Genomic DNA, 12858 nt, shown 5'->3' with positions numbered 1-12858 from the left:
TTTTGCATGTAGGATGGGTTCTGGCCAATGAAGATCCCCATTGTTCTTGTTAAAGATCTGTTAATATTTAGGGGATGAAATGGACCAAAAACTTTTTTTGTCCAATTTTCTGGTCGCTCCATACGCCGCAATTATGGCCCAAACATCGCGAATTTTTACATGGAGAAGGGGATCAGGCCAAACAATAGCATGCCTGTTTTGATAAAGATCGGTCAATATTTAGTGGTTCAAATGGGTCCTGACTTTTGTGTGAAAAATTAAAAAAATTGTAATCTATGGCATATATATTTACCCCTGAAGGACATAGACCAAATAAGTTGATAGTATATCCAAGAGGAGTGGTTAACCTTTAAATTGATACCAATTATATTGTCGTATGTAGTCGGATGTGAGAGCAACACTTGAATATTTAAAGGTGCTTACGTATTCATATATTATTTAGTAACCCATTCCCACACTAGAGGACGGAAAAATAGCGCTGATCGCTTTGAAATTTTCCATGAGATTCCAGTTATGGTAAAGGACAACGCCAATAATTTTCGGTGATGATCAGATAAACATTTTGGGATGAAGTGGACTGAAAACTTAATTTTTGTGTTTTTTTTTCTAGCCGATCTGTTGGCCATAATTGAAAGTCGAACAGCACATCACAACTCACGGTGAAGGTAATCTGGAGAAGTAATTAGAATAGCTGTACTAAATATTAATTAATAATATTTGTTGACATCAAGAGGGTGCAATATTGCCCAAGCACAGGATGTAGAACTACAGTCCATAAGCGTGGATTTAGTAAAACTATTTTTTAAGTACTTCAATGAAAATAAGCTTGAATTTCTTTTAAATATATATTTTAAAGGACTTTTAGAAAGTTAAGTGGACCCCCCCCCCATACTCAAAAATTTTGTTGACATAATTCGAATCTACACTAATTAAAGAATTTCCCTACAAAATTTCAAGTGAAAATCTCAAGAACTCTTGAAGATATAGCCGATTTATTGTGTCAGCATCAAGTGACGGCTGAAGGGCTTCTCAAACTTTAAACGAGTTTTTCTCTAAACATTTTTTTGCGAATGGCGGGCACGATAACTCAAAAACTAATAATCCAATCGGTTCCAAATTTTGCAACGTTCCTCTGGGAGTGTGTAGCTCTCGTATGAACTAGGATAAAGCCAATCGGTGAAGATCTTCCTTATTTTTTAACTTGGTTTTTGGTAAAAAATCGGCGATTTTCCAAAAATAGTTTTTCTAAGGTCCACATTTTGTTAATTTTAGAGCGAAGTCTATAATCCTAGTTCATACGAGAGCCAGACATGTGCTCTTTCTAACACCGTTGGAATTTTCGGATTCCGATGTTCCAGTGAGGAGTTATCATGCACGCCATCAAAAATAAGGACTTTTCTTTAATTGCAAAAAACAACAACAAAACAATTACAAAAATTTTTTGTAAATTATTTTTCTTCTCTTTTAAATCTTCAATTATATATGTGCAAAGTTACAAACCTTAACAAGCATTGGTATTGATTTACCAGCCCATTGAAAAACTTGAAAAATTAAAATCGAGAATGGGGGGTTCCCTTAAAGACATTTAGAGCAAAAATCGTGAATGGTTTCTAAAAATGTTGTCAGAGACGTTTAGAGCAATAAGTATGGATTTTTTAAAAAATATTTTTACAAGGATTTCTAGACCAATGTGTAAATTAGGGCCAATGATCTTGGATTTTTAAAATAATTTTTTAAAAACTTCTGAGTCGATTTACGCATGTCCGTCCGTCCGTCTGTCCGTCCATGTATTTTTGTGAACAAAGTACAGGTCGCATTTATGATCCGATTTGGATGAAATTTGGCATGGGTCACTTATTTGACCCAAGGACGAACCCTATTGAAAATGGGAAATATCTGTTCAGATTTAGATGTTGCTCCCATATATATTTTCGTCCGATTTAATGTAAATGGTGTACCAAAGTCAATATATATCTCTGGTTTTGCACGAAATTTGGCACAGCGTAATGAATTAGGTCTAGAATAATGTGTGTTAAGTTTCCTGAAAATCGGTTCAGATTTAGATGTAGCTCCCATATATATTTTCGTCCGGTTTAAAGTAAATGGTGCACCAAAGTCCCTATATATCTTTCGATTTGTACGAAATTTGGCACCAAAAGCATCCAGACTAATTGCAACCTCTGGTCATGTAAGGGTGTGTGTGTGTTCCATGGTTTTTTATGGATTCTGCTATTGCTGTGGTATGGTAGTGTTTTTTGCAGAATTAAAATATATAAAACCAGTGAGCGGAGCAGTATAGTCGGATGGGGCCGACCATACGATACCCTACACAACTATCTCGGAAGTCTAACTTTCTGCGGATTTTTATTCCGAGACTGGGCAATATTTTGTGATAGTTTAACCCTCTTGACCGACTTGAGGTCAACAAATCGATCCATATTCCAAAAAAAAACCATAACCCTCAATTTGAAATTTTACAGGAGAAGGTTTTGATTTAATAAAGCTATTATTTTGAAATTTAGAACTATAGTTTTGTTACAAACTAGTTTTGTTTTAAACTATAATTCTAAATTTCAAAATAATAGCTTTATTAAATCTGACATTATTAAAACAAATCCTTCTCCTGTAAAATTTCAAATTGAGGGTTACGTTTCTTGGCGAATATGGCTCGAAATATTACTAACATTCAGTACAGCCCTTTTAATTGCATTTCCATATTCCCTTCACCGTGGGGTCTGTGGTTATGTTCGGCTAATAATTGTGGCTTATAGGTTGACTCGAAAAAATTAAAAAAGGTAAGTTTTCGATCCACTTCATACCAAAATTATTATCTGATCATCGCCGAAAATTATAGGCGTTGTCCTTGACCATAACTGGAACCTCATGGAACATTTCGAAGCGATCAGCGCTATATTTCCGCCCTCCAGTGTGGCAATGGGTTACTAAATAATATCTTAATACGTAAGCACCTGTAAATATTTCAATGTAACTCCCACATCCGACTACATACGACAATATAATTGGTATCAATTTAACGGTCAACCACTTTTCTTGGATATACTATGAATTTCTCGAGTCTATGACTTTCATGGTTAAATATATACGCCGGACGGACGAACACAAATGTCTAGATCGATTCAGCTAGTCGAGATATGACGATCGGTATTCTTGAAGGTGGGTCTAGGACCAAAATTTCGGGGCGTTACAAAATCTTGGAGATGCACAAAGCTATAATACCCTGACAACATAGTTGTGTAGGGTATAAATATTATTTCAACAATCGTGGATTTTTTACAAATATATCAAATAATTTTAGAATAAACAACTTGGATCTTTTAAATTAAAATATCCAGGACATTGCCAGGGTATTATAGCTTTGTGCAGCTCGAAGAGTTTGTAACGCCGCGAAATATTGGCCATATACCCACCTTTAAGTATGCCGATCGTCATATATCGCCTAGTAAACATGATACAGGCAACATGATCGACTAGTAAACATAGTTATGGACCAATTTCTACGAAATTTTGCATGTAGGATGGGTTGTGACCCATGAAGACCCATATTTTTTTGGTAAAGATCGGTTAATATTTCACACAATAAGGTCAAATGGACCCTTTTGTGTGAAATGTGACAACATTTGTATTCGTATATACTCCTGAAGAACATAGACCCGAGAAGTTGATAGTAAATAAATTGATACCAATTACATTGTCATATGTACTTGGAAGTGGGAGATACACTTAAATATTTACAGTTGCTTACGTATTCAAATATATAGCACTGATAGCTTTAAAATTGTCCATGAGGTTTCAGTTATGGTCAAGGACTACGCCTATAATTTTCGTTGATGATCAGATAATAATTTAGGGATAAAGTGGACCGAAAACTTATTTGTTTGTGTTTTTCGAGTCGATCTAAACGCCACAATTATATGCCGAACATCACAACAGAACCCATGGTGAAGGGAATCTGGACAAGTAATTATAAGGGCTGTACGAATATTAGTAATATTCGGAAATATGTCAGAGTAAGGAAAAGGTGCTGTCGTCCTCTAATCGCGCAAAAGAATGCAAATATCACGAAATATTGTCCAGGCTCAGAATAAACATCCGAAGAAAGTTAGAATTCCGTAGTAGTTGTGTACGGTCTGCCCGTTCGACTACACTGTTCCGCTCACTGGTTTTAAATGAGTTTTCAAGCAAATTAAGAGCAATAACCGTGGATTTTTTTAAATATTTTTTCAATGGCATTAAGTCGAATAAGCTTTTACTTTTTACAAATATTTTTCAAGGACATTAAAACCCATACTCGTGTTTTTTTAATATTTTCTGTGACTTTTAGATCAATAAGTATACTGAATTCTATTTTACATGTGCTGCCGCAACTGTTCAAACCAAATTATGACCAACTATCTGAAATAAAGGAAAGTTGTTTTTCCTCCATCATCAACGAGAGTGAAAATTATTTCGTATAACTAGCCTAGAAGGAATGAACACATCAAACATATTATCTGTTGTCTTACCAGCTATCATATTCATCCATATTATCGTCAAAAGATGTTTCCATGTAATGCAGTTAAGACGATCCCTTTAGCAGCAAAAGGAGCTGAACACATCAATAACAAACAACTGTGCCGAGAACAGCATTATCACCTTCATGAGTGGTGGATGGTAGAGTGTAACAGAACTGAAAGCGACAGTAACAACAATGGATAGCGACATCGTGTGAAATAACACAAAGAACGTTAAACAAACGTTCGGATTCTTTAATCATATTTGTAACACCAGTTCGAGCCGACAAAAGGAGAACATAATATCTTCTCATAACAGACAAACAACCATACAATTTTACAGCTTAAAGGAGTAAAAATTAAATGAATATCTTACAAGATGATTTCATGGCAAATACAACGAGGTTGAGTAATGAAAATATGAAAATAGGGCTTACTTGAACATGCATCACCATAAACCTTATGTTGGCAACACGAGTCATGTTGCCATAAAAAAGAGACAACCCATTCAAGTAAACAAAGCGAATATTTTGTAGCCAGTGTTCATGTATGATGGCTAAAGCTCCCTAATGATAGGGTAAGGTCATAACATATAAAATAGTTTTTCTCATTTTGTTTGCCAATTTTCTTGTTGGCGTTTGTTTCTTTGATGGCGGTGAGGCCGTGCCAACATATAGAAATTATCAACGAACACAGAATGGCTAAGCAATAGAAAAAATGTATATGGTATAGACACAACCAGCAATTATACATTACATACAATTGCCATTCTGTTATATATTAACCAGTAAGGAAAGTAGTAAAGTCGGGCGGGGCCGACTATATGATACACTTCACCACTTTGGGTATATTAAACAGATGAATGCTAACAGACGACGAATTCTGCAACCTATACTAAATTTTTCATTTGTTCAGATATAGGGTTGCTTCTTACAATGGGACAAAATGACCAAAACTCGGGAGAAAATATATATAGAAGCTCTATCCAAATCTGAACCGATATCAAAACTGTCAACATTTTAAAACTTTAGTACGTTATGCAAAATTTGCGTCAATTTTGTGTCAAATCGGACGAAAATATATATGTAGAAGCTATATCAAAATCTGAACCGATTTCAATGAGAATGGCTGAGTTTAACTTATAGTAACTACAGTTTATTGTACAAAATTGTGTGGCAATCGCACAAACTTTGGGTCTTTAGTGCACAATTTACAAAAATCGCGAAAAAAATAAATAGGAGCTATATATACTCTGAACCGATTTTCAGGAAACTTTACACACATTACTCCAGACTCACTTCAGTACACTATGCCAAATTTTGTGCAAATCGAAATATGTATAGGGACTTGTGTACACCATTTACATTAAATCCGACGGAAATTTATATAGGAGCTATATGTAAATCCAAACCGATTTTCACGAAACTTAACGTGCACCATTCTAGACTTAAATTTCGGTCAAATCGAAAGATATATAGGGACTTTGATACACCATTTACCTTAAATCGGACGAAAATATAAATAAGAGTTATATCTAAATCTGAACCGATTTTCAGGAAACTTAACACACATCATTTTAGACCTAATTAATTTCGCTATGCCAAATTTCGGGCAAATCAAAAGATATATAGGGACTTTGGTACACCATTTACCTTAAATCGGACGAATATATATATGGGGCTATATCTAAATCTGAACCGATTTTCCCAAAACTCACCGCTATTATTCTAGGCTCAATTCATTACGCTGTGCAAAATTTCGTGCAAATCGAAAGCTATATAGGGACTTTTGTACACTATTTACCTTAAATCGGACGAAAATATATATGGGAGCTATATCTAAATTTGAACCGATTTTCAGGAAACTTAACACACATCATTCTAGACCTAATACATTTCGCTATGCCAAATTTCGGGCAAATCAAAATATATATAGGGACTTTGGTACACCATTTATGGAATGAAACTATATATCGGAGCTATATATATTTCTGATCCGATTTCATTGAAACTAAACACACTATATCTTAGTCTCAATTCCATACGTTTTGCCAAATTTTGTCTCAATATATATGGGAGCTATATTTATTTCTGATGCGATTTCATTGGAACTTAACACAATATATCATAGTCTCAATTCCATATGACAAATCTGAACCGATTTTATTCAATTTCAATAGGGTTCGTCTTTGGGCCAAATAAATGGGCTGTGCCAAATTTCAATTCGGATCACAAAAATACGTGGAGAAACAGACATATAGACGGATAATCATAAATCAACTCAGAAAGTGATTCTATACATATTCTCAAAAGAAACCATGTGTCTATCTCATTTCCTTTGCCTTTGATATCGGATCACATATTTAAAGTAAATGGTGAACCAAACTCCCTATATTAGCACAATTAAGACGAAATTTTGATAGCGTATTGAATTGGGTCTAGAAAAGGTTCCATTGAAATAGGTTCAGATATAGATATACCTCCGATAAATATTTTTGACCGATTTTCTATAAATGGTGGACCCAAAGGCCTATGTTTGTTCGAATTACTCTAAATTTGGCATAAAGTAATGAATTGAAATCGAAATTGTTTGAAATTAGTATAGAATAAGAGGTAGCTTCAATATATATTTTCATCCTGTTTCAATTTCACATAGAACGAACCTAGGTACTCCACAGTCTTGGCTCAACTGACATCCAATTTTGCTTAGATTTCAGAATGATATGTTTGATTTCAATTGGTTGATATACCTAAGAAGATCACATATTTAATTTGGTCCGTTTACATGTCAATGGTCCTCCAATGATGTATATTGTACATATGAGTATCTATTGTATATGGGTGTAATCGGTCCGTGCGTCTTCTGAACTGTACTTAAAGGTTTTAATTGAAAAAGAAACGCATACTTAATATATACATACATAATTTATAAATCATACGCAAGGTTTGGCGTCTTTGTAGAGCTATAAATACAGTTGCAGCATCAAATGAAATTATAAATATAATCTAACATTTATCGATGATAGAGTTATCATCGACCTGCTTGTTGTATTACGGAAATCATAAATTATACAATTTTATGAAATTTCTTGGCTAGTCACGAAGCTAGACATAAATACACACACATATCAAAAGCGGGCATACTCCCATTTTGTCACATAAGGATGTCGAGCACACTTCCAGCATACAATAATACCCAAACTGCACCAAAGTCACCGGGAACATTAACATATAAGTATTGAGTGAGTGGAATAATCTTCGGACAGATGTTAAGTATGTGCGGAACATGTGCACTAAGATAAAATAATGCATTCATTTCATTCAATATCAATACATTATAATTTATGCCATTTTGGTTTGCCAATGTCTGCATTGATTGTTTATATGTTTGTCAAGGTGTTGACTTTATCTAAAGTCAAAGCGAGACGATGAACGGTTGTTGTGGATGTCTGGGAAAAAATATTTAATTAAATATTTTTGGAAACTCGGAACGTTTATATTTTTTTTTACATTGTGAGCAATGAAAGATGCAAGTGTTTACTTGAGAAAAAAAACTGAAATCATTGAATAAAAATTAGCATTATGCTAACAATTTATAATAAATGTATTACAATATACCAGTGAGCGGAGCAGTAAAGTCGGACGGGGCCGACCATAAGATACCCTACACAACTCCGACGAAAATCTAACTTTCTATTGTTCTGTATTCAGAGCTTGGGCAATATTTCGCGATATTTCGCACCCTCTAGATTCCAGATTATCTTTACCGTGTGTTATGTTGTGATGTTGAGCTTTCAATTTTGGCCTGTAGATCGACTTGAAAAAAAAAAAAACAAAAAATTAAGTTTTCGGTCCACTTCATTCCAATATTATTATCTGATCATCACGGAAAATTATAGGCATTGTCCTTGACCATAACTAGAACCTCATGGAACAATTCAAAGCCATCAGCGCTATATTTTCGCCCTCTAGTGGGGTAATGGGTTACTAAATAGTATCTGAATATGTAAGCACCCGTAAATATTTAAGTGTAACTCCCGCATCCGAGTACATACGACAATACAATTGGCATCAATTTAAAGGTCAACAACTCCTTTTGGATATACTATCAACTTCTCGGCTCTATGTCCTTCAGGAGTAAATATATACGCTATAGAATACAAATGTTTCACACAAAAGTCAGGTCCATTTGACCCGCTAAATATTGACCGATCTTTATCGAAATAGGCATGCTTATTCTTTCGCCCAATCCCCTTCTTCATGTAAAAATTCGAGATGTTTGGACCATAATTGCGGCCTCAGGAGCGACCAGAAAAACCGACAAAAATTAATTATTTGGTCCATTTCATTCCCTAAATATTAACCGATCTTTACCAAAAACAATCATTGGCCAGAACCCATCCTACATGCAAAATTTCGTGAAGATTGGTCCATAACTGTGGCCTGTATCGTGTTTACAAATTATAATGGACAGACGGACGGACGGACACACATGTCTAGATCAACTCAGCTAGTCGAGATATGACGATAGGTATACTTAAAGGTGGGTCTAGGACCAATATTTCGCGGCGTTTGAGTTTGGCCAATATTCTATATTCTGAGCTTGAACAATATTTCACGATATTTGCACCCTATTGACGGACTAGAGGTCAACAAATATTACTAATACTCAGTATAGCCCTTCTAATTACTTGTTCAGATTCCCTTTACAGTGGGTAGTGTTGTGATGTTCGGCTTTCAATTGTGGCCTCTAGATCGACTGGAAAAAAACAGTAACGAAAGTTGTAAAGTCGGGCTGGGCCGACTATATGATACCCTTCACCACTTTGGGTATATAAAAAATGAGAATACCCACATGTAGAGTATTTTCATTTTATTTTTTAATTCCATTAAAAACAATTGTTTTGATTTGATCTTTATCAACAAATGAACCGTCTAACATCAATCCATATACATGCTTTTCTGAAATCTATGCTAAATTTCAATGGGACAAATTTGGCTAAATCGATTTATAGAACACTTGATATATACTATTCGATAATATCAATCAGACACCCGTTCGAAATATATACGGAAGCTATATCTACACCTGCAATGCGCAAAAAAACGCAATCAATCTAGTCTCGATTGAATACGTTGAGCAAAATTTCGTGTCAATCGGAGGAGTTTCGTGCATAATTTACCAAAAATCGGACGAAAATATATATGTTTCAGATATATCTAAATCTGCATTTTCAGGAAAATTAACATACATCATTTTAGATTTAATTCGGTACGTTAAATTTCGTGCAAATCGAACAGTATATAGGGACTTTGGCACACCATTTACCTTAAATCGGAAGAAAATATATATGGGAGCCATATCTAAATCTTAACAAATTTTCACGAAATTTAACACACATTTTTCTAGACTTAATTAAGTACGCTATAAAAATTTCGTGCAAAACGAAAGAAATGTAGAGGCTTTGGTACACCTTTTACACAAAATCGGACGGGAATACGTATGTGAGCTATATCCAAATCTAACCCGATTTCCACGAAACTTGGCAGACATGACTCCAGACCCAATTCAGAACGCTGTGCCAAATTTCGAGCAAATCGAAAGATATATAGGGACTTTAGTGCACCATTTACCTTAAATCGGACGAAAATATATATGGGAGCTATATCTAAATCTGAACCGATTTTAAGGAAACTTGGCACACATTATTCAAGGCTTAATTCAGTACGATGTGCAAATCGCAAGATATATAAGGGTTTTAGTGCACCATTTACCTTAAATCGGACGAAAATAGATAGGGGAACTAAATATAAATCTGAACCGATTTTCACGAAACTTAGCAGACATTATTCTACACTCAGCTCAGTACGATATGCCAAATTTCGTGAAAATCGAAAGATATATAGGGACTTAAGTGCACCATTTACTTTAAATTTGACGAAAATATATATGAGAGCTATATCTAAATCTGAACCGATTTTCACGGAACTTAGCACACATTATTCTAGGCTTTTTTCAGTAAGCTATACCAAATTTCGTGCAAATCGAAAGGTATTTAGAGACTTTGTTGCACAATTTATCTAAATCGGAGCCGATTTTCACGAAACTTAGCACACATCATTCTAGGCTCAATTCAGTACGCTGTGCCAAATTTCGTGCAAATCGAAATATATTTAGTGCACCATTTACCTTAAATCGGGCGAAAATATATATGGGAGCTATATCTAAATCTGAACCGATTTTCACGAAACTTAGCACACATCATTCTAGGCTTAATTTGGTACGCTGTACCAAATTTCGTGCAAATCGAAAGATATTTAGGGACTTTGGTACACCATTTACCTTAAATCGGACGAAAATATATATGGGAGCTATATCTAAATCTGAACCGATTTTCCCAATTTCAATAGGGTTCGTCCTTGTGCGAAATGAATGAGCTGTGCCAAATCTCATCCAATTCGAATAATAAATGCGACCTGTACTTTGTTCACAATTTATCATGGACAGACAGACGGACGGACATGCGTCCGGCATATTCTCAGAAGGAACCATGTGTCTATCTCGTTTCCTTTTGCCTGTTACAAACATATGCACAAAGACATAATACCCTGCACCACAGTGTGGTGAAGGGTATAAAAATTAAAAATTATTACTAACAATATCTAATAAAATATCCTTCGAGTCGGATTTCTGGACGGATGGATACACATGTCTAGATCGACTCAGCTAGTCGAGATATGACGATCGGTATGCTTAAAGGTGGGTCTAGGACACGGCGTTACATACTCTTGGGGCTGCACAAAACTATAATACTATAATAAAACTATAAACTATAATATCCTGACAACATTTCTCATTCCATTTTACCTACATTGACCATTTCTCCTCAGAAGTCGTATACGCAGAAAATGGGGGTTGTTTTTACGGGGGTATATTTTAAATGTGTTCTGTAATTCCTCGCTCTCGCTCTCCATGAACGAGAAATGCCAAATTTCAGCCACTTCGGAGAAAATTCTAGTAACACTTCCAAAGTACCGAAAATGGACGCGACAGTTATATTGAGGCTACATCTTAAAAAGGGAAAGATTTTCAAAGTTTATTGTATATTTACGACTAAATAGGAATCAAAATCTTCTAAATAGCGAACATTGGGTGTAAAACATTTCTTATGGAGATGAAGTATCAAAGGTTGTACTAAACGCTTTGGCTCCAACTGCTAATAAAATCTACACAATTATTTGCTAAACATACATACAAAGACAAACCCTAGTATACATTGAGGACAAAATAAAATATATCGAAAGTGTATACCTTTATCGTTTTTTTAATAAAACGATTTGATCATGCAATCCTTCAATATGTGGAAATGTGATTTAATTTCTAGGAAATATATAGAAGAAACGTCATTATTAGTAACAATATCTAATAAAATATCCTTCGAGCCGGATTTGAACCAGCGACCTATGGATTTTATATGCACTTTTCATGTTTCTTCTACAGTCCACCGCTCTACCAACTGAGCTATCGAAGGCGTTGCAATTTTTAGTAGTAACGTTTGCACGATCGCATGATCTTTGAAATCTTAAACTTAATAAAAATATTTTCATCAATTTGTTTTTTTTTTTTTTTTTTTGCCTAAACAGGAAATCTACAGATGGACCTTTTACAATTCATAAAATATAATTTTTCTATTGAACTTTTTTATTCAAACATAAACCGTAAAAATTCCATAGTAAATGATGTTTAATAATTTTATAGTCTTTATCATATTATTCAGCCGGAAGGCTTTGTATAGATGTTAATGTTGAATAAAAATAAAATGCATTCTTCGGTATTAAAAATATTCGTACAACTATATACTGTGAATATATTTGAAACAAAGACACAACAGCATTCGATCTAACATTTGTATTTTGAAAATAAGGGATCGTCTCTAGAATGCAAAAAAATGTTTTTTCCTTCGAGCCGGATTTGAACCAGCGACCTATGGATTTCTCCTCATATTTCTTCTACAGTCCACCGCTCTACCAACTGAGCTATCGAAGGCGATGAATGCAATTTTTATGATAAGATTTTCATGCAAAATTTTACGTGTTTATACTTCAGAAATAGAATTTTAAATTGTTCTAATGTGATCTGAAGGCTTGCTATATTCTGATCAAAGATTCAGTCTACTTAGCACGACGAATGCTAAATTACAACAGTTGCAAAATGCTACCAAACCATTCAAAATACCGAAATTGGACGGTAAAGTTATGTGGAACATATTGGATATCGGTCCTAAACGAAGACACATTTGGAATGCCAAATATCCAATACCTGTTTACTAAGTTCCATACCAACGTTA

The 12858-nt window shown here is 34.6% G+C and overlaps 2 non-coding genes across 2 annotated transcripts; both read right to left on the bottom strand.

The window, feature by feature from the left end:
* Positions 1-11944: 11944 nt before the first annotated feature.
* Trnay-gua (transfer RNA tyrosine (anticodon GUA)) lies at positions 11945-12042 on the bottom strand. Its single transcript has 2 exons — positions 12006-12042; positions 11945-11980 (listed from the first exon to the last, which is right to left on the bottom strand). It is a non-coding gene; the product is annotated as a tRNA-Tyr (tRNA).
* A 425-nt stretch (positions 12043-12467) lies between these two features.
* On the bottom strand, positions 12468-12557 carry Trnay-gua (transfer RNA tyrosine (anticodon GUA)). The gene is given in 2 exon segments: positions 12468-12503; positions 12521-12557. It is a non-coding gene; the product is annotated as a tRNA-Tyr (tRNA).
* Between the last annotated feature and the right edge of the window lie 301 nt (positions 12558-12858).

The sequence above is a fragment of the Musca vetustissima genome, unplaced genomic scaffold (assembly GCF_032173495.1).
Source record: "Musca vetustissima isolate MV318-11 ecotype Yass unplaced genomic scaffold, APGP_CSIRO_Mvet_v1 utg138899, whole genome shotgun sequence".
In the NCBI taxonomy this organism is placed as follows: Eukaryota; Metazoa; Arthropoda; class Insecta; order Diptera; family Muscidae; genus Musca; species Musca vetustissima.
The sequence above is the reverse complement of the archived record's forward strand: the minus strand, read 5'-3'. Positions and strand labels throughout refer to the sequence as shown.